The following is a 10,464-nucleotide window of genomic DNA, read 5'->3' on the forward strand; positions in this document are numbered from 1 at the left end:
GAGGAAAGAGGCATCGGGAGAGCTGAGGTGGGGAGTGTGGAGCACAGGAGTTCAGCCAGTGTCAAGCCCAAAGTCCTGCTTCTGAACCAACACTGACCTCAGAGCAGAGGAGTTCGATCTTGCTCAAAAAATTTGATGTGAAGTATGGTTCACTGTCACCTTTGGGCAATCTCTCCCCGTGGTTAATTACTTCCATTGCCCAGATGGACTGTTCCACTTTGACATCTACGCTTTTCTGTTTCCAGATCTGGACTGGTAAATTTTGATAAACTAGGGGAAATAGATGTGGAAGTCAACTAAATTGAAGAGCTCAGCATTTTGAATCAGGAAAATGCAAAGTTGTCCTAGACATAAAGGCGCTACAACACCACAGATCTGCACTCTTATAACAGGGAGGATACTGGAGGAAGGAGCTTGAGACGCAGCAGGATCTACAGCCTTCTTAGAAAGATGTTATAACGTTTCTTTCACTGGGAGAAGAGAGGTGAAAAAAAGGTTTTGGCTGTTGTTTCCATTGAACTCACCATAATTTCAACCTCTCTTTCCTGGGAAACATTTCACCTGAGCCCCTTATTATGTACACACACTTAACACCATTCTCCATTGTATTACTTTGCATTTATTGACACTGAATTCTGTCTGCTATTTTGTCAGGCAGTTACTTAATGTCCTCAACACTTCAATGGCAATTTTAGATTTGTGTTTCTGGATTAGCATGAAACTACTAGGAAGTTTTATTGCTTCCTAATAACTCCTTTTGCAATCAGCTGGGGCTATGCAGAACATAGCAGGTCCTGGGACCATTGTATAGACTGCCATTACCTCTTCACTTCATTACCTATCTTTTAACAGAGAAAAAAATTGCAACTGGAATAAACAAATTACAAACAATTAATACATAGGAACAAGATATAAAAATTAACTAACCTTTTCTCTTATCCTATGGTATTTTTAAAGGACTTTCATCAGAGAATTTCTGTCAAAAGATTTAAAAAATCTGATACTTTGTATTGATTCGATTCTTGTTATTAATACATGTTACAGACAGCTTCAACAGATCTGTATGGTAATGACTTCTGTTTATAAAAACGGCATAGTTTTTTTCCCTTACTGGATCAACTTATCCAATGCCTACTCATTCCATTCTTAATTACAGTTTATACCAGATGCTCTAAGGCTTTACTTCAAAAATATTTGTTATATTTACCACTTTCTATTCCCATGGTACCCAGAGCTATTTAAAGAGTACATGAAAAGAACAGAGTTGGTAGGTCAACATTTTCATACTTACATACCTTGACACCTCTTGTGTGAATATTATTTAGCTTTTGCAATTGGTTACTATTCTTCCTGTTAATTTACTTGGAAACCTTTTCCATCAGTAATTTAATTAGAGTTAGATTGTCAGAAAAGCACCCCAGAAAGAGATGATGCAATATGAGAAAGCTCCCTCAGTTTAATCAAAATGAATTTTTTTAGTGCCTTTTTATTACATAGTCTGATCTTCTCTGGGTGCCCCTGACTGTGCCTCAATCATTTATTATCCCTACAGAACTGGCAGCAGCATCCCTTTTTCTGATATATGTAGGAGGTGGAAAGTGCATTTAGCAGGCTCAGCTCCACACCCACCCCCACTCCCCTTTTTTTTCCCCCATGGCTTTTCTTCTCAGGGTTTAGCATTTAACTTCCCAGAATTCGGGCATCTCTTTTTGTGTGTGTACATGAGTGCTGAAACATCATTTCTAGCTTTCCTTAGTGGCTTTTTTTACTACACTATTTGACTGTAATCCCTTTAATTTTTTTTTTCTCATGAGTAACACACAGTTACTCTGAGCTTCTACTTAAAGCATTTATGCTATAATCCAAGAATTTGACCCTTTTAACTATGCCTTTTATGTATTTATTCCTGTCTGGTTTGCCTAGGTGGCTAGAGAGTAAGCTTTTTCATTCCTCCACATTCTCTTTTAATTCTCTCTTTTGAAGTTAAAAATGAAGCAGCACATTTTCTGTTCCTGAATGCCAAGGTGGAGAAGCAGAACAGCAGCATGCATCTGCCAAGTGCAGTGTGGATGTTTTCTCTGCTCAGTGTCTTCATAAATGGGTTACGCAAATATCAGTCAGGAATTTTATCAGGATGACTGGATTGGCTTTGAAGTGAGGGTAAGGACTACTTAACCGTCAATGTTTCCCTGCAACGCTGCTCTTCTGCAATCTTACAAAATATATGAGGTCAATAAGCACCAGGGAGAAAGAAAAGCCTCTCATGCTGAGGGTTAAGGCTGGTACAAGAGCAAATACATTCACCCAAGTTATGAATAAATTAAGACTGGCAATTTAGAAGATGATTCATGTCTGTCAATGACAGATTTCCAACCAGAAGAGTAGGCTAGGAAAACGTTAACTAGCTTTAATAGGGGGATTTCTAAATCTTTGGGAAAGATCACAAGACTCCCTTTGTGTGACAGCAAGGACTTAAGTTGCTAACTGAAAAAGACCTTTCCTAGGTGGTTCAGGGTATTTTTGTGCCCTTTTCTGTTAGAGGATCCTTCCCTATGAAAACTTTAGTTCTCACTCCCCAGCTTGAAGGGCAATTCAAGATCTGATTCCATTTGGCAATGACTTTGGCAACATAATTTACCACTGTCAGAAAAAATCCAAAGGTTTCTTTTGATTGTACTGAATCTACTACTCTATAATCTCATTTGATGTTCTGGACTCCTGAGTTATAAGACCAACCAACTTACCCCTCTCAACCAAACTCATACTTCTATAGTTTTCCCATGTATCTTCCCCCAAGACACCTTTTTTTTTTTTTTTACCCACACCAAGCAGCCTTGGACCACTTAATCACCACTTAGAGAAAGCTGTTCCATACTACTGATAATCCTTCTTGCCTTGCTGTGGAGGTTGCCCAGCTCTGCTAGATCATTTTTGAGCTAGACAAACAAATTGCATGCAGCACTCAAGATATAAAAACACCACACATTTAAACAGCAGCCTGGGGGAATTTTCTGCTCGGTTTTCCTAATAATTTTTAGCATAACTACTAATGAGGACCGAGCAGATGTTGAAGCTCTAAAACCTCTTTTCTTACTGGCAGCAGTCACTTTAGAGCCCATAACTACTTGTGTAAAGTTTTGAAGGTTTTTTTACCCCATACAAGGATGTTGTTTCCCGTGTGTTTTTCACATCCTGCAGAAAGAAAGGCTTTGAGTCACCCCAGTTGGCAAATTGTCATCTGCAGCATAACTGTCCCTCCCTGATACAGACCAGAAGCCATTCACAGAGAGACAGCTGCATCCACCCTGTGCTCCAGACAGCTTATCAACTCAGATTTGGGATATTTTCCTATTGCAATACCCTCTCAGATTTCCATTCAAGAAAGTCACGCAAACATCTGTTTAATACCACTCCTGTTAGCTAAATATTTAAGCACAAAGCTACCATTACACACCTAACAAATCCTTTTCTATTCATCAGGATTTCTGCATTTGCTTGAATTTCAGTATAAACTTTGGTATTTTGCTGCGTGGAGATGCCTTCTTGAACAAAGCTTTTAGCGAACGAATTAACCAAACAAACCAAGGAGATTTCCTAAATCCTAGGCTTTCACCTACTGGAAATGAGTTGTGTGCATGGCTTAAGAAATGAACAGACGTGGAAATTGTCCATCAGAATTATTTTCTGCCAGCAAACACAAACTCTCCCTTATTTGTCCTAGGTTTGAATTGGATTGTATTATTTGTGCCTCACCTGAGTCAAGCTTCACTGAGCAAGACATGCAGACCAAGGGGAGGTCTGGAAGAGAAAGGCAGGAGCAGCAGCCCACCAGGTACACACATTGCCATTACCAAATTTGAATCAAGATAAAACATTAGAATTTCCCTTGAGAACACCTCTTTGACCTTGGCTTACTGCCATGAGAGTCCCTTGAGGTGTGTGCACATCTCATGAATTGCACTTACGGTTTCGAAAAAATGTAATTATTGAGCTTTAGATTTGAACAAGCATCAATGGTTTTACCAGTTTTGCCCAGTGAAGTTATTTCCAAAATCCTCTCCACACTCCTTTTTTACTGTGCATTTTTATAGCCTCTAGTACAACAGGGTTTGAGCTCGTCAGTAAAAACCGTGATTCAAAGACCTAATGGGCAGTCAACAGGTCCCTGCCAAACTGCTAATGCTTTACTGCAGTCTGCCTGGGAGAGCAGGGGCACAGGTAAGTGGGAGTAGGGGACTCGCTTAGAGTCACATCATGAACTAATGTTTGAGGGAAGAACATTACCTGCCTGCTCTGGGCTGTACAAATTACATTTCTGCTCCATCTGCATGAGCAGAAATTAGAGTTTGCCTCACACAATGGACCTGAAATAAGCAGAGTGCTCACAGTGAAGGGCATATACCATTAGGCCCTAGTGGATAAGTAGTATTTGTTCCTAGAAAATGATGGTCATGCCCTCTAAATGCCCTTTACTGTAATACATTTTGATTAAGCATTCTGATGAATCCCCTGATGAGGAGTCAGCCCTGCCCTCATGCCACACTAAACACTGTGGAACAGCTCAGCTAATTTCAGCTGTCAAAAAATTAACTACCTAGACACAGCAGTCACTGGGGTACACTGTGCTCAGGAGAGATTCAGCGCTCAGGCAGGCTTCATTTCCCTCAGAGCTACCTGCCTCTCCACAGGAGAAGGTGATTCATCCTATCCTAAAATAGGTATGTAAACCAGGGATTTGCATCACACTCTGGTAATACTCTTGTCTTCTCCTCAGCTCCTGATGACTCTCCCAGGTGCCCAGATATTCAGCACTGACCAGCCCTGGGGCCAGTTGGCTGAAATAATTTAAGATAAGTGCCAAGCAGTAAGCTTTTTCCCACCCCAAATAGCCAACCATCTAAATTAACAGGTAGATTTTCAGAAGAGAGGTTTGTGGCTGTCAGGTCTGCTCCTCTGTGCAAGACAAGTGCCATCCTTCCTTACAGGCAGGGCTTGCAAGCAATTGCATTTCAGACAAGATTTTCTATCCTGCTCTCCGCCGAGCCACAGGGGGATGTTCTCATTTCAACATACAGCGGAGTGTGGATTTGGCATGTTCTGTGCAGAGTGTATTTGACATTTTAATTGATGCCATTTGTTAATTAAGAAGGATAAATGATGACAGGGAGAGAGGAGGAGATCTTATAAAGAATGAATAATAACCTTGTTCAAAAGCAGGTAATGAGACACTGGGTTAAAATTATGTAAGCGCTTGCAAAAATGTCTAAATGTTTTTCAGAAATCAGGTGCTGCCCATCTTCTCCTTATCACAGAAATGTCAGGGAGTGAAATTCATCAGCTACTTACAACATGTACTCTTTACTGAAGGATCTTCTAGCAGAAAAGGTTGTGCATCCCTGAGTTAAGCAACAGCTGGTCTCCTGCCATGGAGTGAACTGGAGCTCACCATTCCCTTTGTCTCTGCTTGCCATTACCACAGCTACCACCAAGGCAGAAGACAAGGCCACACCACTGCCAGACTCAGTCTGTCCAGACTGGGCTGGTCCCCAGTTTTGCACAGAAAGGTTCCAGGCAGCAGCAACTTCCCTCAGCAGCGAAGAAGAAAATTGTGGAGTTGGTACCATGATGCTCAACACTGATCCCCTTTTCAGATGCACCAGCAGCTGTGTTTGGGGCTTGTTTTCCCTAAATGCTGTCTGTGTGTTATGCAAAGCCCTTTAATAGAGGAGAACAGAGCAGAGTCTGTTAGCCAGGAGAACGGCTCTGCAGAAAAGCAGATCCAAAAAAGCCTCGGGTCTTGCTCCTTTCTGTGCAGATGCACATTTAAGCAGAGACAAAAGGAAAGACCAAGCAGAAGCTGGAGATGCGGGAAAAGCAATTTTCATCAGCTGACACAGAGAGTGGAGAGAAAGCCCGTCACATCTAAATTTCCAGTGTCAGTCCCTGGAAACAGAAAACTCCCAGGTTTGGTGTTTTGGACTGAGAAGGGCTTTTGACATCTAGCAAGAGACAGACTTCATCTAGACTTTCCTGTCCAGTTTGAAGTGGCATTTCTGTCTCCTGCTCCTCTGCATACCCCAGCAGAAGCACTGATACCAATGTCAGCATCTGTGCAGAGTATACCATAAGTCCCATACCATAAATCTGGTAGACACCAGGAATGGGTGTGGGTATGGGAGCTATTTACTATAGTCTATAACAAGTCTATGACGTGAGTCTCCTAGGATGAAAGGTGAGATAGTTTACAGAAGGTTTCCAGGAGCTCAGCAGCCAAGCTGCAATTTTGGAGGAACCATCAGAGCACCCAAAAGATGTTGAGTCCCTGTTCTGACTCTGCTACAGAGTCTGGGTTGCACCTTGAGCACGTTTCCTGCCTTCCTCAGCCCTCAGTTTGCTTTGGGGCGGTGGGAAGGCAGCAGTGAGCATTACAGCAACCTTGTCTGGATTCTGAGATGAGCACCAGCACTGGAGCAGTGGCAGGGATTTCCACACAAAGGTGTACTGCAAAATTGCTAAAAAAGTTTATTTTCGACTTCCATTTAAAAGAAAAATCTGTGAAAAGTTTGGGGAGGTGATTAATACCAGCTCCAGACTGGTGCAGGCTGATTGTTTGTGGTTTTTTTCCTATTTGTTTTAGGTTGCTTACTCCAAGTATTCATTTGTTTACCTTGTTGTTTTCCACTCCTTGCATCTGTTCATTTGTTTAAGAATGACCCTCTGTATTTTCCACTTCTGTTTCCTCTCATTACAGTGGAACATCTGCTTAGCACTTAAAAAAAATCAATCAAAAATAATCTTATACCATGGAGAAGAAAGTTTTCCTAAACTATGAGTGAAGAATTATTATTGTCTGCATAATCCTTTTTATTATTACTATTCATTTAGACTTCAGTCTGACAATAATCTGGATGACCTTGACAACCATTTTTTTGGGGAAAAAGGTAGGAATTGCGGCCTAAGAAAACATCTAAGAGAATCAGACCTCCCTGAAAATCAAGGGAGCTCCCTCTGCAAGTCATTTTAAATCCAGTCTTGAGATTGGGGTAGCCTGCAAAAGTGTACATTCTTCCCTGCTAGCCAGAAATCCCAAGAGAAGATGAACCTGGCTAGATGTGACCCAGCTGCAAAACCTCTGCAGAAAGCTCAGTAGGGCATGTTTGTGCAGTGTGTCACGAGAACTGCAGCATCACTGTCACCTCCACCAGCCCCCAAGTCCTTGCCAAAATTCTCCCTCCTTTACCAGCAGCTCCTGAGGGCTCTCAGAGTCCTGTGCACTCCTCACTCCCTGTAGGACGGGAGCTGGAGAAAACATCCCCACATCCCTTTGCCTCCCTGCCTGCACAGGCAACCTCAGCCCAGCCTGGTTATTCACTGTGAGGAATCTCATTTGACCAAGCAACATTTAAAGGAAATTGTTTTGCTGATTAAAGGAAACATGAAGTATCTGTGGAAAACATATCAAGAGCACATAAGTGACATGAGGCTGAATGTCCTCTTGCTGACTAACAGCTGCAAGAGTTACTCATTAATGTAATCAAGTCACACAAAATTCCATGATAACATTGGGGAGTTTTGCACGAGTGGTTGAACCAAACAGCAGGTAGACAAGCCTCTATCAGATTTTCCAGCAACTGCCTGAATTGCCTCTAGGTCCAATTTTACGTCTAAGGGGTGATCCTGTTACCAGCAATCCATCACAAGAGACTCTGAATTCCCTTTCCCCATCTCTCCCTGGTGTTACCGCCATCCAATAAATCTTTAAAAAAGCAGACAAACTAAATAACTAACTGAAAACAACCCCAAAAAGCTCTCACATGGCAACACTGTTTAGACATCATCACATTAGGCAATCCCAGTGCCTATAATGAAATATTCAGGTAAAAAGCATCTGGGTTGAGTTGAATGTGCACCAAAACCTTGTGAATCAAACAGAAAGCGGATCCTCTGTGTGTTTTCCTGCCTGTTTACACAAATATTTCTTTCTCCCCTCGCCAAACACAAGAAAGAGAAGAGTTTCTACAAAACAAGATAATACTTGCAGCATAAAAGTACTATTCTTCTAATTAGCAAAGATATTCATGGCAGTGAGTGGAAGAAAGCTTTTTCCTTTGCCCTATTCTGCTGTAAAGATGTGCAATCATTTAGAACATCACTTAATTAAATACTAGAAACGAGGACACTTTGGAATTGAATAATTCTTTTCTCCAACAATTTTTTCTAGTGCTCAAATGTTGGTCAGAAAAAAAAAAAATCTAGCTTTGTCACAGTCATCTGGTACTTAATTGGTTTTTTATTTAGTTCAGTATTAAAGCATGAACTTTGAGGAAAAAATTAATTCATTGCTCTCCAGTGTGGACAACTGGAAGTGTGATTGTGTGGAAAGAAAGTAAACAACTCCAAGTCATTTTAAAGCCCAACATCTGATTTTGGTATCATCTCCCATCCTTTACAAAACTCTATCTGACATGGGAAGTACATCTTTTCTCTGTTAGCATTAAAAAGCAAACTGAAGGTGGGATTTTTCAAAGGCACTTCTTGGTGCTCTCTTGATCCCCACTGAAACCACTGGCAAAATTCTTTGCTCCCTCCCCAGAGACTGGAGCATGCCAAGCACATCTGAGCACTCCGCATACACAAGAATAAATAAATGCTTTTCTGTATCATCTAGATTGTGTCAGGTCAATGATGTGGAGACCCAAAGGTCATCTTGACCAGCCAAATCCACTGGGGGTCTCCTCACTTCGAGTTGCCTCCTTAGCCCCACAGCATAGCTCATCTCATGGTGCCCTTTTCTTGGGAAGCCGGCAAGATCCTGCTGGTGCTGCCTTCTCCTTTCAGCTTTGCTCCAATTTAAACAGTTATGGGAGAGGATAACCAGGATTCCCCAGGGCAGGAAGGGAGTGGTGGGATTACTTTGGCCTGTCACAGTGCACAAGGCAACATCAACCTTCATGCCAGGGCTTGGCAGAGCTAATGGGGTCAAACTGGGAGTTGGTTTCAGGAGCTGGCAGGGAATTTGGGGACTGGCCCCAGGGGCCATCATTGCACTTCTTTTAGGAAGCAGGCATGGGCACAAGCCAGATCTGCTGGAAAGTGGTAATAAGGCTTGCATTGACACCAGGAACAGTGGGCTTAATACAGGGGATAAAGGACAAAGACCATCTCGGGCATCCAGGAAAACTTGATTTTATGGAGCAGCTGCTGTCCCCATCCTCCCCTTGAAACTGTCTTAACACAGATCTGGCACAGAGATCTGGTCCTCATTTCTGCTCCTCCATCAGTGATGTCCTGCCAAGCCAGGGTGATTGAAGGGAAGTCACATGTGTGAGACTCTATTAACTGGAAGAAACCCTGACAGCACATGCCTCTAGCAATGTGCTCTTAGAAAGGCAGGTTGATAGGGATTTTGGCCAAGTGCTAAAACCAGGCTAGCAAAGACAAGGCAAGTCACAATTTCTGCACACCTGTGGATCACTGTGTTCATTAAAAACTACAGACTACCTTGTCTCATTTGGCTAGTTGTCATACAGGAGCTAGCACGGACTGGGGACAGCACTCTTCCTAGTGAGAGGGAGTAAGGGAGAGAACAGGAATCAAAAGGGTGCTGCAGAATCAGTGGAGAGTTAACACACAAGGAGATTGCAGTCTCTTCATTAGCAACAAATAAGAGCAGTTTTGAAATACATGAGACATTTTGCTGCGCCATCTGTTTTGTCCAGCTAAATTCTCACATTAATCATCTTTATTCCTTGTGAGTAATTCCCTTATGGGAAATCTCCTGAGCCTGTTTAAACTTATTAAAACTATCACAGTTTATTAAGAGTCCATACCCAGTGTCTTCTGCCTTACACACCTGATGAAGGGGAGAGAAAAACAGCTGTAATCACAAAATGGTTTCTCTCATCTCTGTACCTCCCAGTGTTATTCATGGCAGTAGTGGGTATTGGTGTTGCAGTGACATTTCTTGCATGCCCACTGCAGTGTGCCGGGCACTGTACCAGTACATCATTTTTCTCCAGAAACCTTGTGTCAAAACATTTAGCAGAGATGCAGATGTGGTTACATCTGGTTTAAGGATGAAAGCTCTCACCTGCTCTCATCTAAGCTGAAGTACATAAGCCTCTTCCTAATTCTTAACACAGACAGATTTACCAGCCAACGTGGGTAGGCATCAGCCACTTGATCAACTCTGGATCACATCTCCCAAGACAGCAAAAAAGGCTTTTTGCCTTCATTACCCTGTGCAGATAACCAAAAACCAAAGGGAAGCAAATAACAAGGCTGGCATCATGAGGAATCACGGAACATTTGATATATGGCAGGACTTTGTGTTCCAGAAATCTTCAAGATGTTCATCTCTGATAGGACAAAGAAATACTGAAATGGTTTCCATTAAGTTTGTGTTGCAGCTGCATCAAAAGGCAGGGAATTTTTAATGGCAGAAGAATGACTCATTTTTCTGGT

Source organism: Corvus moneduloides, chromosome 5, assembly GCF_009650955.1.
Source record: "Corvus moneduloides isolate bCorMon1 chromosome 5, bCorMon1.pri, whole genome shotgun sequence".
NCBI lineage: Eukaryota > Metazoa > Chordata > Aves > Passeriformes > Corvidae > Corvus > Corvus moneduloides.